Here is a 17,179-nt window from a genome sequence, read left to right on the forward strand (position 1 = left end):
TTGAACTCAGAAATCCACCTGCCTCTGCCTCCCAAGTGCTGGGATTAAAGGAGTGTGCCACCACTGCCCCCCTCAATTTCCATTTTTTTAAAGCAAATTTTTACTTTAGTTTACTCCTCCGAGTGTTGTGATGAGGTTGTATGGAAGTCCTAGTACAAGGTACTCAAGGATAAATTATAGTAATAATAATTATCATTACTATTATGCACTCTTATCAAAGGCTCAGCTCTGTCTAGTGTCTGATCCGATCCAGCCTGTCATAGGAGCAGATATCCTCACCTCTAATAGCAGTTGGGGCCAAGAATTAGAATTGATTTTAGGTATGTCAGATGTGAACTCTGATTCAATTGATACCACTGGTTTTCAGCTGAAACAGTCGACTGACTACACTTGTCTCATGGCTGTCAACCTGCCTACGTTCTACTAATCCTAACTTAAGACAGGAGTGGAGGGGATCCTGTTCCTTCTGCCACTAGCATACAGCTGAGCACAGAATAATAACCTGGAACCATAATGCCTCTTCTATCAGACTCTTGTCAGAACCACTTGATGGCTAGACCCTGCCTTCTTGCCACCACAACCAGTCATCCAGAGCATATCTATCCTCATCATACTCTGAGCATTGTGTGTTGGCCGGAGAAGTTCTTTATCCTTGTCCCTAGGTTGTTACCTCCTCCCTCTATCTGTAGCCTAAGAAAAAAGGATTTGACATTCCATCCTAGGCAGCTCTATATATGGGCTCTAACTTAATGAAATCCTATGAAATCAGGATTAGTTTTAATCTTTGTTTTACAGATAGGGAACTTTCTGAAGGGGCTGGAGAGATGGCTCAGTAGATAAAAACATGGACTGTGCAAGCATGAAGACTTGAGTTTGAATCACCAGCACCCAACTCAAATAGTTGGGCATGGCTATGTGTGTGTGTAACTCCAGTGGTGGGGGTGAGGGGAGCATGGAAACGGGGGAGCTTGTTAGCTAGCCAGCCCAGATGAAATGGCAAGCTTTCAGTTCAATAAAAGACAATAAGACAGTAGAGAAGGAGGGCTATCAGATGTGTTCCCATGGGTATATACACTTTTATGCTCAACTGCATTAAAATACGCGCGCGCGCGCACACACACACACACACACACACACACACACGCACACACACACACATGCACACACACGCACACACACGAGTGCGCGTGCGCGCACACATACACACAGGCACAACATATGTCTTAGTCAGGGTTAACTATCACTATGAAGAAACACCATGACCAAAAGTAAGTTGAGGAAGAAAGGGTTTATTTGTCTTACACTTCCATATCATAGTACATCACTGAAGGAAGTCAGGGCAAGGACTCAAACAGGACAGGAACCTAAAGGCAGGAGCTAACGTAGAAGCCATGGAGGGTGCCTCTTGTTCCTCATGGCTTGTTCAACCTGCTTTTTTATAGAATGCAGGACCATAGCCCAGGGGTCTACTATACACAGTGAGCTAGGCCCTCTCCAGTTCTCAGCAATCACTAATGAAGAAAATGCCCTACAGGCTTGTCTACAGACTAACATTATGAAGGATATTTTCCCAATCGAGGTTTCCTCCTCTCAGATGATTTTAGCTTGTGTCAAGTTGACATAAAACCAGCCAGCACACCATAACCACCTACCCACCCCAAACAGGGAAAACTTCATGAAACAAAACAAAAACAAAAGGAAGAAAAAAGAAAGAAAGAGAGAAAGAAAGTTAAGTAATTTTCTAGATTCATATATTGAACAAGTGACAGGGTAAGATTTTGTACCCAGATCTCTGCAGTCAAAATCCATGATATCCCTCCATGATAGCCCCTGTAAGGGCTAAGACTCTTAATTTTGTGACCTCTGTAAACACTTCCTTAGGGCTTTAGGAAGGCCCCAGGGTTCTCTTCCTGCTTGGCTTTGCATCCCTCCCAGGACCCTGAGTAGCTAGCTGCACACTGTGGTTCTTTTTTCTTCTCTTGCCCTCCTCTCATTTGCTGCCCTGTTTCCATGCCTACTCTGTGAGAAGGAACCACTTTACCCACTGACTCAGTCATTAAGTGCAGTCAGTCACCTTGGACCTCCATGGCATCAGGCCTGGGGGCTCTGAATTACAGGGATTGATCTTCTTTGAGTTCTTGAGGCTCAAGGTGGGCAGCAGGTTCGGTTTCTTTTCTCTCTTTCTTTCTTTTCTTTTTTAAAGATTTATTTATTTATTTTTATGTAGATGAATACACACGGTAGCTGTACAGATAGTTGTGAGCCTTCATCTGGCTTTGGGGAATTGACTTGTTTTTAGGACCTCTGCTCACTCCGGTCAGCCCCTCTCACTCTGGCTGGCCCTGCTCGCTCCAGCCCAAAGATTTACTTATTATATTATAAATAAGTACATCGTAGCTGTCTTCAGACACTCCAGAAGAGGGTGTCAGATCTCATTATGGGTGGTTATGAGCCACTATCTGGTTGCTGGGATTTGAACTCAGGACCTTCGGAAGAGCAGTCTGTGCTCTTACCCACTGAGCCATCTCACCAGCCCCTTTTCTTTCTTTCTTTCTATCTATCTGTCTGTCTGTCTATCTATCTATCTATCTATCTATCTATCTATCTATCTATCTATCTATCTTTCTTTCTTTCTTTCTTTTTTTAAGTTTTAGATTTTTAAATTTTATTTTACATGTCTGTGAGTCACTTGCGTGCTTGGTGCCCAGTGAGGCCAGAAGAGGATGTTGGATTTCCTGGGACCATAGTTATAGGCAATTGTGAGCTGCCATGTGGGTGCTGGAAATTAACTTGGGTCCTCTGGAAGAGCAGCCAGTGCTCTTAACCACAGAGCCACCCCTCCGTCTTCAGATTTGGCTTTTCCTAGGGCCTGTTTCCTGCACTGGATATGATCTTACAGATGATCTTTCTCTGGAAGCCCATCTGGGAATGAGTGCTCCTGATGGATGGCTCTTTATGTGCAGATTTTCTTCATGTGTAAGGATAGCATAAAACTGTAATAAGGCCTGTCCTTGATCAGCTCTTTATAGGCCCAGACTTCACATGAAGTCGCATTTTGAGATACCGGAGGTTAGAGTCTCAACATAACGAACTTGGTTGGGGTTGGAGGTGGCGGTTTAATTCATCCTGTAACAAGGTTCTAAGTAGTAAGCAACAGAAAATGACTAGCTTACTTCAGGAGAAGAATTTTTTAAAAGCCCCAAGGATTTCACAGAACCACAGGGGAACCTGAAAACAGACTGGACTGAGAAAGTCAAGTCAGGAAGAGCCCCAAGCCCCGCTGATACAGCCGCTGACACGGTGACCTTTCTGGATCTTCTGTGATACTCATTTTCAGAAATGTGTGCCCGCTGCTATGCCCACTGGGTTGTAAGAATGGATTCTCCACCAGGCGGTGGTGGCGCATGCCTTTAATCCCAGCACTTGGGAGGCAGAGGCAGGCAGATTTTTGAATTCGAGGCCAGCCTGGTCTACAGAGTGACTTCCAGGACAGCCAGGGCTACACGGAGAAACCCTGTCTCGAAAAACCAACAACACCAACAAAAAAGAATAGATTCTCCATGCTCCTTGCTTCTCTGGGCTATAAGTTCCTGACTTCTAGTTTAGATGGACATATCTGCTTGGGCCTGCAGGGAAACATCTTATGTTTTCTGCTTTTACATTAGGTGTTCTTTTGCTTCATGAGAAATCTCTCAAAATAGGGAGGAGGCTGGAGGCAAGATGTTTCAGTGGTTAAGAACCCTGGCTGCTCTTGCAGAGAACCTGGGTTTGTTCCTTTCCTTGCACTCATAAGCTGTTTACAACTGTCTGTAACTTCAGAGCCAGAGGGTCTCTTCTGCTCTCCATGGGCACTGCTCACCTGTGGTGCACAGACACTCAGGCAGGCAAAATATCCATACACATAATCTTTTTTTAAAATTCATTTTAAAAATAAAAAAATTTAAGAGGTTCAGACGTGGGCCACTGAGAATTATAAGTTGTGTCAAATAGATAGTTATTGCACTAGTTATACTATCCATTACAAGATATAGTGTTGGCCTCCACTGGTTCCAAGACTGGTATGATGACTTAGTGGGCAACCTGAGCAGACTGTGATAATGACCATGACAGGGGAAAGCAGAAATTGCAGTGCAATTCTAGGGAAGAGGAACTTACCAGCCTCGGTGGTGATGTGCAGAGGTACTGGGAGTCCGGGGAAGTAATCTATAAAGTTAATAGCTAAGACCTGGAGGAGAAAGGAGTGTTAGCTAACCACAACTTGTACTCCCAACTTTTCCATCCCAAGGACCTGCTTTCAAAACTGCCAATATGAGATCAAGAACAAGAGAGAGGGTGAGGAAGAATGAGAGCAAGAATGAGGGTGGGAGGGGGCAAGGATATGCTTTTAAGGAATTTACAGTTAGGTGTTGAGATAAAAAGGCATAAAGTAGGGCTAAGAAAGTGTTCCTGGGCACAGTCAGGTGGCCACCTGGACTCATTCCAAGGCATGAGATTGCCCTGGTCTAACGTGTGCAGACACAGAACCTTGATTTTGTGCACTGCATTTCTCAGAAAAGATCTCTCCTGTATTAGTAAGCTCACTAGGACTGGTACATAAACCGGAAGCCTGTTTATTAATTTGCAAAATGAAAATATCATTGGCAAAGCCACTTTAATTTGCAAAGCAGACTGGAACATTCACCCCAGAATACCTGTACATTTTCTTCCTTCCTCAGAGCATGTGACATATGGGAAGCCAAAAATCAGAAGGTGGCATGGCAGTAGGTCTGGCATGAGAGCAAGGGGGTGTGTGAGCCAATTTAAAAAAAAAAAAAAAAAAAAAGAGCATCCAGTGAGTTTGGACTCTGTGCATGCTGTCTGCTTCTCATCCCGATTGCCCAACAGAGTCACCTGGGAGGGTGTTTGGAGTACATATTCCTGTGACTCACTCTGTTGCTCCAGATAAGTGGGCTTATAGATCAGATCCTAAAGCCCCCAAAAGGAATCTCATTTTTTTCAGAGCCACTGAGGCAGTTCTAGTGTGTAGCAATGGGTTGCTCTCTAGATCTTGCATAAGATGTCTGCATTCGCTAAGGTGCCTCACTCTGGGACACTGCCTGGAAAGATGCCTTAGTGGCCCTTTTCAGGGCTGGATGGTTGGAAACCCCCTCCCTTCTCGCTCCATACGTCTACCCCAGTGTGGAACACTCACTTGTGATGTTGCAGTTAGATTCTACGACTAGCTTTGAGATCAGTCCCAGATCATCTCGACTACAGTGTGAGTGTCCCAGATTTCTTGGATATCATTTCATAGATGGACTTTCATTTTCCTACAGATGAGGTTTTTTTTTGTTTTGGTTTGTTTTGTTTTGGTTTGGTTTTGGTTTTTCGAGACAGGGTTTCTCTGTGTAGCCCTGGCTGTCCTGGAACTCACTCTGTAGACAGACCAGGCTGGCCTCGAACTCAAAAATCTGCCTGCTTCTGCCTCCCAAGTGCTGGGATTAAAGGCGTGTGCCACCACCACCTGGCTTATCCAGAGAATAATCCAAAGTTTATGGCCTTCAGATAGTGTTTACTGGTTCAGTGGGAAGAATCAGAGAGGTCTAAGCTTACATTTTTTTTTTTTTTTAAAAGACAAGGTCTCATGTAGGCCAGTTTAGTGCCAAACTTACCATGTAGTCCAGGCTGGTCTTGATCTCCTGGTCCTCTTGCCTTAGCCTCCTGAATGCCCAGATTATAGGCCTGTGCCAACATGCCTGGCGTGAATTCACTTCTGGATGCTAACATTCTTAGGTACTGACTTTGGGTAAAGAGCTTTTGATAATCCTCCCGTCTTTCAGAGCTGTGCTGAGTGTGGAGATGTTGGATGAAAAGTCCTTGGGGATCAGTGAACATAAGTGCTCACCTGTTAGGGAGTTTGCCTGTCAAAGTCAGGGGACCCTTCCTCAGAGCAAAACTCCCCCTCTCCCTAACTTTTTAGAACAAATAATTTTTTTGCACTCCAAAACTATGATACATCCTCATAAAAATTAAAGCAGTGCATAAACACATGAATGAATAGAAGACAATAACATGCCACCCTTAAATCTAACATGGAAAATATCGGTTTTGACATACAGTGAAAATAGTCCTGAATCTCTCTATATATGTCTATATGTACTGATGCAACATCATTGGCACACCATAAATAAGATATTTTCAATAAAATAAATGATTGAATTTAACAAATTCAAAACCAAAAATACACGTGGGTGTGGGTAGAGCATGCCTTTAATCTCTGCCTTTGGGAGGCAGAGGCAGGCTCTGAGTTTGAGGCTAGCTTGGTCTATAGATTGAGTTCCAAGACAACATCCAGAGCTACACAAAAGAAACCCCATCTCAAACCAAAATGCATGTTTTGCACACACACACACACACACACAGAGTGAATGTGAGAGAGAGAGAGAGAGAGAGAGAGAGAGAGAGAGAGAGAGAAAGAGAGTGAATGAGAGAGAGAGAGAGAGAGAGAGAGAGAGATTAGTGATAAGAATTTAAAAATGATGCAGGCTAGTTTGGAGGCATGTCTCTGTAACCCCAGCATTAGGAAGGTAGAGGGTAGAGGCAGGAACTGCACAATGTGACCCCGTCTCAAAAAATCAGAAGTGAATGGAACACAAGGCAAGCCGCTGGAAACCATTGGAGCTGCCACTTTTTAAACCACACAGCTCCATGTTAGACAATAGTGACTGGCTGTTGTCTGTCGTGCTGAAGTGACTCACCCATCCTACAGTCCTTCTTCTACCTCCTAACTCCTGTTACTCGCTTTTTGAAAACTCTGCCAAAGATTCACGCTATTTATGTTTTGTTTTGCAATTAAAATCCTGTTAGTCAGTAAGGCTTAGCTTTACACTTAAATAGATTCAACACTGTCATAATATGATGAGGAAGGGGGTGGGGACAGAGTGCGGAGAGGGGGATCCCTTAGAACTTTGACATATGAACAACCCCTTATGATAGCTTTTTTCTTTTCTGTTTTGTCTTTTCTTTTTTTTATCTTTAATTCTTTTAAGTCTCTCTCTTTCCATCTCACCCCCTTGCCCTGTGGGTGTAGAAGCATATGTGTGTAGATCAGAGGATAACTTGCAGAAATTGATTTCTCTCTCCCATCATGTGGGTCCCAGAGATTGAACTCAGGGCATCCACTTTGGCAGCAAAGCATTTTTGCTGACTGAGCCAGATCAACAGACCTAGTAGTTTGGTTGGCATGAATGTCTTTCTGTACATACATGTGGGTACTGAGGGAGGGGCATCATGCCTGCAGAGGCCAGGAGTTGCCATTTTCTACCTTATTAGTTTTTGAAATAGGGTCTCTCATAGAAACTGGAACTCACTGATTGGTTAGACTGACTGGCAAGAAAGCTCCCAAGATCCTCCTGTCCCTGTCTCTCCAGTGGTACTGGTATTATAGGAACGCAATACAACAGCCAGGTTGGTGCTGCCAATTGAACTTTCCATATAAAGGTGAAAGGAGAGAACCAACTCCACAAAGTTGTCCTCTGACCCCACACAAGTGCCATAACATATACATGTCCCCCCCCATTAAAAAATTTTAAAGCTCATAGAGACTGAAGTATATCTCAATGACAGAACCCCCCACACCCAGGTGTAATTTTTGGTTTTGAATTTGTTAAATTCAAGCATTTATTTTATTGAAAATATCTTATTTATGGTGTGCCAATGATGTTGCACCAGTACATATAGACATATGACTGTCCCCAGCAGCACTCCAACCGTCAACAATAACAAAAGGTAAAATTTATGAAATGGTGTATGGAGTCTGTAGCTATGCTTCAAGTTATTGGGAGAGAATAGACTAAAATAACCACCCCAAAGTCTAGGGTTTTTTTTTTCCTTCCCTATTAGACAAGTGACTCTAAGATAATGATGTTTTCATATGTTTGTGTGGTTGAGGACTGTGTAGCTTAGTTTTCTGGTCAATTTGATACACTTAGAGTCATCTGAGAAGAGGGAATCTCAATTGAGTAAATGCCCTCATGAGATTAGCTGGTAGGCACACCTTTGGGGCATTTTCAGGATTATTGGTAGATGTGAAAGGCCCCAGTCCACTCAGGGCAGTGTTATCCCTGGGTCCTGAAAGTTTTTAAGAAAGCAAACTGGATGAGTCAGGAGGAACAAGCCAGTGAGCAGCACTCCTCCATAGCTTCAGTTCCTGCCTCAGCTTCCAGCTTTGAGCTCTGCCCTGCCTTCCCTTAGTGACGGGCTGTCCCCTGAGAGCTGTAAAATAAAATAAACCCTTTCACCCTCAAGTTGCTTTTGGGCATGGTGTTTATCACAGCAAAAGGAAGCAAACCAACACAAAGACACTGCTGCTATTCCATAGACATCTGCAGAACAAAGCCTTCCAAGCTAGGGCTGCTGTCCCGTTAGTGATGGATACTCAGACATGACACGTGACATGTTCAAGGTCACACATGTTTAAGGAAGGGAATGCAGATGTTGTAATTTCCATTCTAAAACCAGGCTAAGGAGACTGAGAACACAGCTGTAAGATGAGGCTAAGTCCACTGGCACTGCCTGCTGCTGTGCCATCTACTCTTTCAGTGAGAGCCTCTAAGCATTTCAAGTCAGAGCGGAGGGAAAGGATAAAGTGAATGGATGGCCTCCTCTCTCATTGAGTCCTGCCCATCCCCAAACTGGCAATTCAGTTTCTGTGTTCTCTATGGAGGTTCCCCCCAAATATATTTCATTTTATTCATTATTACTGTGGATGTGTGTAGCTGTACTTGAATAGATGTGGGCATGCATGCATGTTCTTAGAGGACAGCTTTGTGGAGTCACTTCTCACCTTCCAACATAATGTAGCTTCCTGGGAGTTTGTTTAGGCCATCAGGTTTCACAACTTTCTTTCTTTCTTTCTTTCTTTCTTTCTTTCTTTCTTTCTTTCTTTCTTCCTTCCTTTCTTTCTTTCTTTCTTTCTTTCTTCCTCCTTCTCTTTCTTTCTTTCTTTCTTTTTTCAAGACAGGTATTTTCTGTGTAGCCCTGGCTGTCCTGGAAGTCATTCTGTAGACCAGGCTGGCCTCGAACTAAGAAATCTGCCTGCCTCTGCCTCCCAAGTGCTGGAATTAAAGGCAACCGCCACCACTGCCCGGCTCACAACTTTCTTTACTTGCTGAGCCATCTCACCAGTTTTTATGAAGCCTTGATATCGGAATTTTAGGTGATGCTACACTCCTCTCTATCCACCCACCCATCTACCCATCTACTCACCCATCCATCCATCTATCCATTCACCCATCCATCCATCCATCCACCCATCCATCTACCCACCCACTCACCCATTCATCCATCTATTCATCCAGCCACCCACTCACCCACCCATCTATCCACCCATCCATCCACCCATCCATCCATCCACCCATTCATCCATCCACCCATTCATCCGTCTAGTATCTTTTTTTTTTTTCGAGACAGGGTTCCTCTGTATAGCCTGGCTGTCCTGGAACTCACTCTGTAGCCGAGGTTGGCCTCGAACTCAGAAACCAGCCTGTCTCTGCCTCCCAAGTGCTGGGATTAAAGGCGTGCGCCACCACCGCCCAGCCCCATCTAGTATCTTCTTTGTGAACGATTGTGAATATATATCATGTGTCCTTTTTCAGGGAGCTCCAATATGGGAGTAAAGGCAATTATAGTGCAGTGTGACAACCAACCAATAAGATCTTCAAAAAAAAAAAATCTGGCTTTCTCTTTCCCTCCTTCTCCTCTTCTCTCCTCTCCACTCCCACTTCTCAAGACAGAGTCTCACTGTGTAGCCCTGACAGGTCTGGAACTCACAATAGTTGGCCTGCTTCTGCCTCCAGAGTGTCACATTTAAAGGTGTGTGCCACCATGCCCAGATGACTCTTCTGTTTTGAAGTTTTTTTCATTTGCATTCCTTAACTCTGATGTTAATTAATTTTTAGTTAGAATGAGGTGTTAAAATGTTGCATATATGACAAATGTTGTATATAGTATGCATACTATAACTGTCTTATATGGCAGATATAAGACAGTTATAGTAGAACAATACAATTTTTTTTATCTTCAAAGGATCCTTTATTGACCAGAGCAGGACCATGATATATATAAGTTTGACAATCTGGCAGGCAGTAATTAATCCCTTTGTGTGCCCACCACCCCTACACTGTTTTTCCTGCCCTCTGAACATGGAAGGAGGAATGGATGCTCCACTAGGCCACAAGGCAACATTCCCCTATACAGGGCCAAATTATTTCTTGAATCATATCTAAATTCAGCCAAATCAGGGCTAGCAAGTTGGTTCAGCAGGTAAGGGCACTTGCCACCAAGACTGATGACCTGAGTTCAATCCCAGGGACCTACATGGGTGGAAGAAAAAACTGACTCCAGAAAACTATCCCTGATCTCCAAACAACCCCCCTATTTCATACAGTCTCTCTCTCTCTCTCTCTCTCTCTCTCTCTCTCTCTCTCTCTCTCCCTCTCCCTCTCCCTCTCTCTCTCTCTCTCCTTCTCTCTCTCACACACACACACAAACAAATGAATAAATGTAAAATTATTATAGTTAGACAATTCAGACTCAGTCTTAAAAGCAGCTCTCTCTTTTTTCAAATGGTGAATGAAACTGGAGATTACAAAATGCAAGAGAGAGAGAGAGAGAGAGAGAGAGAGAGGGAGAGAGAGAGAGAGAGAGAGGGAGAGATTACAAAATAGTCCCAAAGGCAATTCAGAAGGATGATTATCACCATACGGATTAGAGATGACATATAAAACTGGAGTAAGGAAAAAAGACAATAGCTCACCATGTTCATTCAGGGCCACAACATGAAGTTTCATCTCCAAAGAACTGTATAGGGCTGTTGGCCAGGCAACAAAACCCTCTTACTGTGTTCTTCAAAAGACAGAGCACTCATGTGACTGTGACAGTTATAATGTCCCTGAGGTGAGAAGTGGGCCATCAAGTGTCCCTTTTCTTTAGGGTACTGCCTACTTCATATAATTACTACAAATGACTAATAGGAATACTTGGCAGTGTTTAGAAATAATACAGAGGATGAGTCACCAAAAAAAAAAAAGGCTACTATTAAGACAATTTTCAAAATGAACAGACCAGAATTCTATATCAACATAGTTAAATCTCAAAAGCAAACACCAGGCACTGGTGAGATGGCTCAGTGGGTAAAAGCACTTGCCACACAAGTGAGATCCCACATCAAAAAACTGGATGTGTTGGCAAGAATTTGTATCCTAGAATTTCTACTGTGAAACAGAAGGCAGAGACAGGAGAGTCACCCAGAATCTTTTGGGTCAGCAGGCTTGGAGTCCGCAGCATAAACAACAGAAAGGTGGCCTCAGCAAGGTAGAGGAAGAGAACTGACTCTCCAAAAGTTATCCTGTGATTACACACTGTCGTGTTCTACCAGGTCCCTCACTAGATTTCTTAAGTGTAGTGACTGTGTCTTGCTCATTTTTCAACATGTACCTACCAATCACCTATTACGTGTTAGGCACCAGACAAGGTGCTGCAGGTCTAAAGTCAACTGGGAGAGATACAGTCTTTTCGTGTGTATTGGGGGAAAATGGCTCTCTCTATGTATCCTTAGTTAGACTGCAGTTCACTCTGTAGACCAGGTTGGTCTCAAATGCACAGAGATCTACCTGCCTCTGCCAGCTGAATGCTGGGATCAAAGGCCTGCACTGCCATACCGTATCTGAGACGTAATTCTTGTTCTCATAGAGTTTGTAGTCTAGTGCAAAAGACGGTTGAGTAAATAGAAAAGAGGACCAAGTATGACCAGGAAGGTATGAAGTGACACAGGGACCCTGGGAAAGGGACAGCTAACCTACCTTTACCTTGGGAGCACGATGAAAGGCTTCCAGAAGGATGGGGTTTAGCTGAGAATTGAAGGGAAACCACAACTTGGCACGCAATGTGGCTATGGGTCTATGGGGTAGGAGAGAAAGAGAGGGGATGGGGGGAGAGGGGGAGGGGGGAGACGGGGTGGGGAGAGGGAGCCAGAGAGCACAAAAACACAGGGGATGGGATGGGTGGGATGGAGAGAATCAAAGACAGCAGTTAGAAAAAGGTGTTTACTGTGTGCATTACACATAGAAACCCTTATATAGGAGTCATGAAAGGAAGCAAGGAAGGAAAGAAGGAAGAGAAAGAATAAGAATGTGAAGAAGGAAAGAGGGATGGAAGGAGGGAGGGAAGGAAGAAACAAGACTAAAAGCAAGTTCATTTCATGCCTTTAACAGTAGGCCTGTGCCCACTGTTGGCTCACTGCATAAAAGTACCTGCTACCACACATAATGGCATGAGTTCAATTCCCAGGATCCACAGGGGGAAAGGAGAAAATCAACTCAGGAAATTTGTCCTCTGACCTCTATATGCACCATGGACCATACCCTGCCTATGCACACAAATAAGTAAAATATAACAAAAATGAATTTTAAAAAGAATGGAAGGAAGAGCAGGGCCTGGTGGCTCATACCTTTAATCCCAGAATGTGGGAGGCAGGGGTAGGTTGGAGTTCTTGAGTTCAAAGCCAGCCTGGTCTACACAGTGAGTTCCAGGACAGCTAGGGCTACACGGTGAGACTTAGTCTTTAAAAAAGAGAAAGCAAATGGAATGAAGGAAGGCACCATGTACACAATTTGCCATTGTAACACTTTTGGGAAGGAGACTGCACAGATGGCTCAGTGGTCAAGATTGTATTCCTCTTCCGGAGGACCCAGTTTTGTTTTAAGTACCCACATGAGTTAGTTCACAATCACTTGGAACACTGGCTCCAATGAATCCAGTGACATTTTATGGCCTTCTCGGGCACTTACACATGCATGGCATACTTCACGTAGACACAGACACATAAACAAAAATAAACACTAAAGATCTTTTAGAAGGGCCAAATTTGTTTGGGCTTGCTCCTTTGCTTACTGGAGGGATTGTAGTAGTAAGTGGCGACAGAGCCCGCACTGACACCAGCTTGTTAGGTTGAGTTCTGACTTTGGCCAGTTAGCAGCTGGGTGACATGATCTCACTGTGTAGAAATGACAGGAACTCACAGGATTACCATGAGGATTAAAGAAAGCTAATATTTGTAAAGCTCTTGAAACAATGCCTAGATCTAGGCCATTTTGAGTGTTTGCTTTATCATCCCTCCATTTGTGAGAATATTTGTTGAGGGCCAAGTGTTGTAATAGTTGCTGTGAAAATAAGACCTGAGCCAGGGGGTGGTGGCGCAGACCTTTAATCCAGTATGCAGGAGGCAGAAACAGGTGGAGCTCTCTGAGTTTGAGGACAGCCTGGTCTACCGAGCTGGTTTCAGGACAGCCAGGGCCACATAGAGAAACCCTGTCTCAATTACCCCCCCCCCCCCCAAAAAAATCTGGCTTTAGTCATGGAGGAGGATGATCAAACTGACAGAGACTTCTAAATAAGAAATGATAACATGCTACAATCAAGTGAGGTGATAGCTGGTTAGGTTCTGCAGAATCCAACAAGAGTCCAGTGACTCATTCTCTCTGAAGAAGCAAAGGGAGGTGTCAGAGGAGTGGATGCCTTTGAGCATGTATTGACGCACATTGAACAGTTTCTCAGAAGGAAAAAACAACACAAAACACAGATGGAAGGGCTGATCAGGCCAGGCAAGCACTCTGTTGCTTAGTGAAGACAAAGACAAAAGTGTGTTTATAAATGGCAGGATGGGGCATCATGGAGTAGGGGAGTCCTCTCTTTGGATTGAGAACAATATATAGAATATAAACTCCCAAGCAGCTCAGTGTTCAGGTTTCTTCCTGTGAATCTGCTTAAGAGTTGGATTCTGGATAGGTGGGATTTATAGCAACATTATGTCCTAGATTTTTGAGGACAGCCCCAGATTTCAAATATTTTATCCTGTTGGAAGAGTAGTAGGCTTAAAGTTGTGTTCTTCTGGCCTTTTCTTGGCATGTATGGTAATAAATACTTAGAAGTCTTGGATGAGTTTAGAGAGAGGATAATACTCTACAGAGAGTATTCACTACCAATAGCTGTCTGAAGCGAGAGGTGGGCAAGGAGAGAACCCTCTGTAAAACTGTAGTTGATGTGTGTGTGTCATTTGTTTAGAACAGAATAGTCTAATAAGAGACAGAAGTTTAGGGATAAATGAGAGAAAGAATGAGCCTGAAGACAAGGAAAGGATTGAGTGAGGTGGGGCTGGGAGGGTGAGGGTCAGGGAGGAAGGACTGAGAAGCCTGGAATGAAAAGAGGAGCCAAGACACACAACAGAGGCGGGCAAGCATACTCGGCAAGAGGAGAAGGGAAGAAGAAAAGAGGACAGGGAGAATCTGAAAAGAAAAGAGAGCAAGCATAGACAAGGGCAGTTAGGACAGACAAGTAGGCAACCATGCATGGATGAGACACAGAAAGAAGCTCAAGGTTTAACTGTGGGCATCTGGAGCACCTTGGGGGAGGGGTACAGGGAGTGAGGAAGATGAAAACTGTGGAAAGGATTATTTCCTTTGGTGTGGTGTGGTTTCCAGAGCTGCAAGCCCCATCTTCTATAGCTATCACCCCTTCAGGAATCCCCAAGAGACTTGCTTGTAGATCTGTATGTGCTGAAGTGGCAATTTCTGCTTCAAAACACCTTTTGCTGAATCTGCATATGAAGGAAGGAAGGGCCAGGAGCGTGCACTTTAATTTCTTTTTATAAAGACACAATTCCAGCTGGGCGGTGGTGGCACACGCCTTTAATCCCAGCACTTGGGAGGCAGAGACAGGCTAGTTTCTGAGTTCGAGGCCAACCTCGGCTACAGAGTGAGTTCCAGGACAGCCAGGCTATACAGAGGAACCCTGTCTCAAAAAACCAAAAAAAAAAAAGAGAGAGAGAAATACAATTCCAGGTCAGGCTGTGGTGGTGCACACTTATAATCCCAGCACTCTAGAGGTAGAGGCAGGTCGATCTGAGGTCAGCCTGATCTACAGAGAGAATTCCAGGGTGGCCGGGGTTACACAGAGAAAGCCTATCTTGAAAACAAACAAACAAACTTCAAAAAAATCATAATTTATGATTCACTCATTTTACCAAAACTCCTTCCCTGTTGATACTGCCTCACTGGGTGTTAAGCTCCGATGTGGGAACTTTGCTGGGGCACCGACATTCAGGCTGGGGCACATTCTACCACTCCCATCCTTTATTGGCTTGCTCTTTGCTTTACCCTTGTTTGGTTTGGTTTTACTGAGACAAGGTCTAGCTGTGTAGCCCATGATGGTCTGGAACTCATGATTCAGCCCAGACTTGCCTGGAACGTGTGATCATCTGCCTTCCACCTTCCACTTGCTTCCTTGTTTTTGACACATTTGTGACGTGGTTTTACGTAGATCCTGCCTTGGTTTGCTAAAACATACTTAGTGGTTCCTTTTGGTTCTGATGCTACAGATCATGACTTAGCTCATGTTGTTCTCCTAACATCATAGCCTACTTGCCTCATCTTGAAGAAAATATAAGACTGATTCAAAATACAGCATACTAAAATAGTAAATAGGACTGTGGCTGGATCATGCTTACTTTAATGCCATGTTTTTCAAAAGGTTAAAAAAAGTATGATATGGTTATATTATGTATATAAATAAAAACTAAGTTTGAATCAAAATCACTCAACAAGTCTTCATAGGCAACAACTGAATTACCTTCCCCTTCATTATTTTGAAGGACGGATATAAAATTAGCATCCCTTTGGCTAAGCAGTGGCTATTGAGATCCTATCTGGATCAGAGAAGCCAATTCTTCATTTTATTCCTCCAAGCTGACTTTGCAATGTCCCCTGGAACTTACTTTCCAAAGCAGAAATGTGAGCACATACTTCTCCTATGTAAACTTTGAATATTTCTCAACATTACCTGTAAGATAAAGTCCAGTCTTTCCTTCTTCTTCTACTTCTACTACTACTTCTTCTTCTTCTTCTTCTTCTTCTTCTTCTTCTTCTTCTTCTTCTTCTTCTTCTTCTTCTTCTTCTTCTTCTTCTTCTCCTATATATAGGTCTTTCATTGTTCCCAAAGAGCCCACATTGTACTTGGAACCAGGATCTTGTTTCTGGAGTGGGTACCTTAAGTCTTACCTGCCAACCTGCTGCACTGTTCCCTTCTCAGACACATAGATGCTATCCAAAACCTTTCTGATATCTTTGTTTTTAGCTGTTGTGGCTTGCTGAATCAGAGCTGCTGAATTTGAAACAAGTTCAGTATCATTTCCTTCAACAGTTAATTCATCCTTCTGGGCTTGAGAGATAGAACAAACAACACCCATCCTCATCCATACCCTGCAATTGTATTTTTCACCCAAGAAATTTCGGATTTCAACCAAAGACACAGTCACCTGAATAACACTGTTGATGGGGAAAGGAGCATACATAGACCTCATCTCATAACGGAAGCCCAGTGTAACACCCTTGATCATGTTCGGACAGTGGCCAGTTCCTTTCTGTTACCCCACAATTTGTCAACCCGCAGCCTCTTTTTCTTTCCAAGGAGACTCAGCTCTACATTGATGTGATTGAAGTCCCTCTTCAGAGTTCCCCTGGGCCCTGCACAATGACTGTGCTCCCCTTCAGAGTGATGTTGACGTTTTCTGGAATGTAGACAGTCTGACTGCTGAGAATTGTCTTCATTCTCACAGTAGACGGGCAAAGAGCAAAGTCTAGTCTTTTTAATACCGCTCTTTGCAACTCTACCTTCCTGACTTCATTTAGCAATTCACTATGTTAGCCATCGTTTTCATCGCTGCGACAAAATACCTGACAAAAGTGACTTAAGAGAGAAAGGATTTATTTCAGTTCACAGTTTGATGGTATTATATCTTATAGCAAGGAGACGTGCTGGTAGGAGTGTGTGGTGGTTAATCCAGAAGCAGAGATACAGCAGTGTCGGTACTTGTATTTTCTCCTTTGTGTTCAGTCTGGACCTTAGACTCTAGAGTCCTGCTGCCCCACAGTCAAGTGGGTCTTCCCACTTCCATTACGTATCTTTGGAAAACCCTCAATATCATAGAGGTTTGTTCTCATAAGATTCTAAATCCCATCAAATTAATGATCAAGATTTGATCATCATATCTGCTAACCTTTTTCTTTCATTTTTACCCCATGTTATGTCAGACTACTTGTCATTTTAAAGTACACAATAAGAGTACAAGACTTAAGTGTATAACTCA

General features: G+C 43.6%; 1 pseudogene; it reads right to left on the bottom strand.

Annotated features, from left to right (window-relative positions):
- Nucleotides 1-16,087: 16,087 nt before the first annotated feature.
- Nucleotides 16,088-16,640, bottom strand: LOC116095743 (annotated as a pseudogene).
- Between the last annotated feature and the right edge of the window lie 539 nt (nt 16,641-17,179).

Source organism: Mastomys coucha, unplaced genomic scaffold (genome assembly GCF_008632895.1).
Source record: "Mastomys coucha isolate ucsf_1 unplaced genomic scaffold, UCSF_Mcou_1 pScaffold18, whole genome shotgun sequence".
In the NCBI taxonomy this organism is placed as follows: domain Eukaryota; kingdom Metazoa; phylum Chordata; class Mammalia; order Rodentia; family Muridae; genus Mastomys; species Mastomys coucha.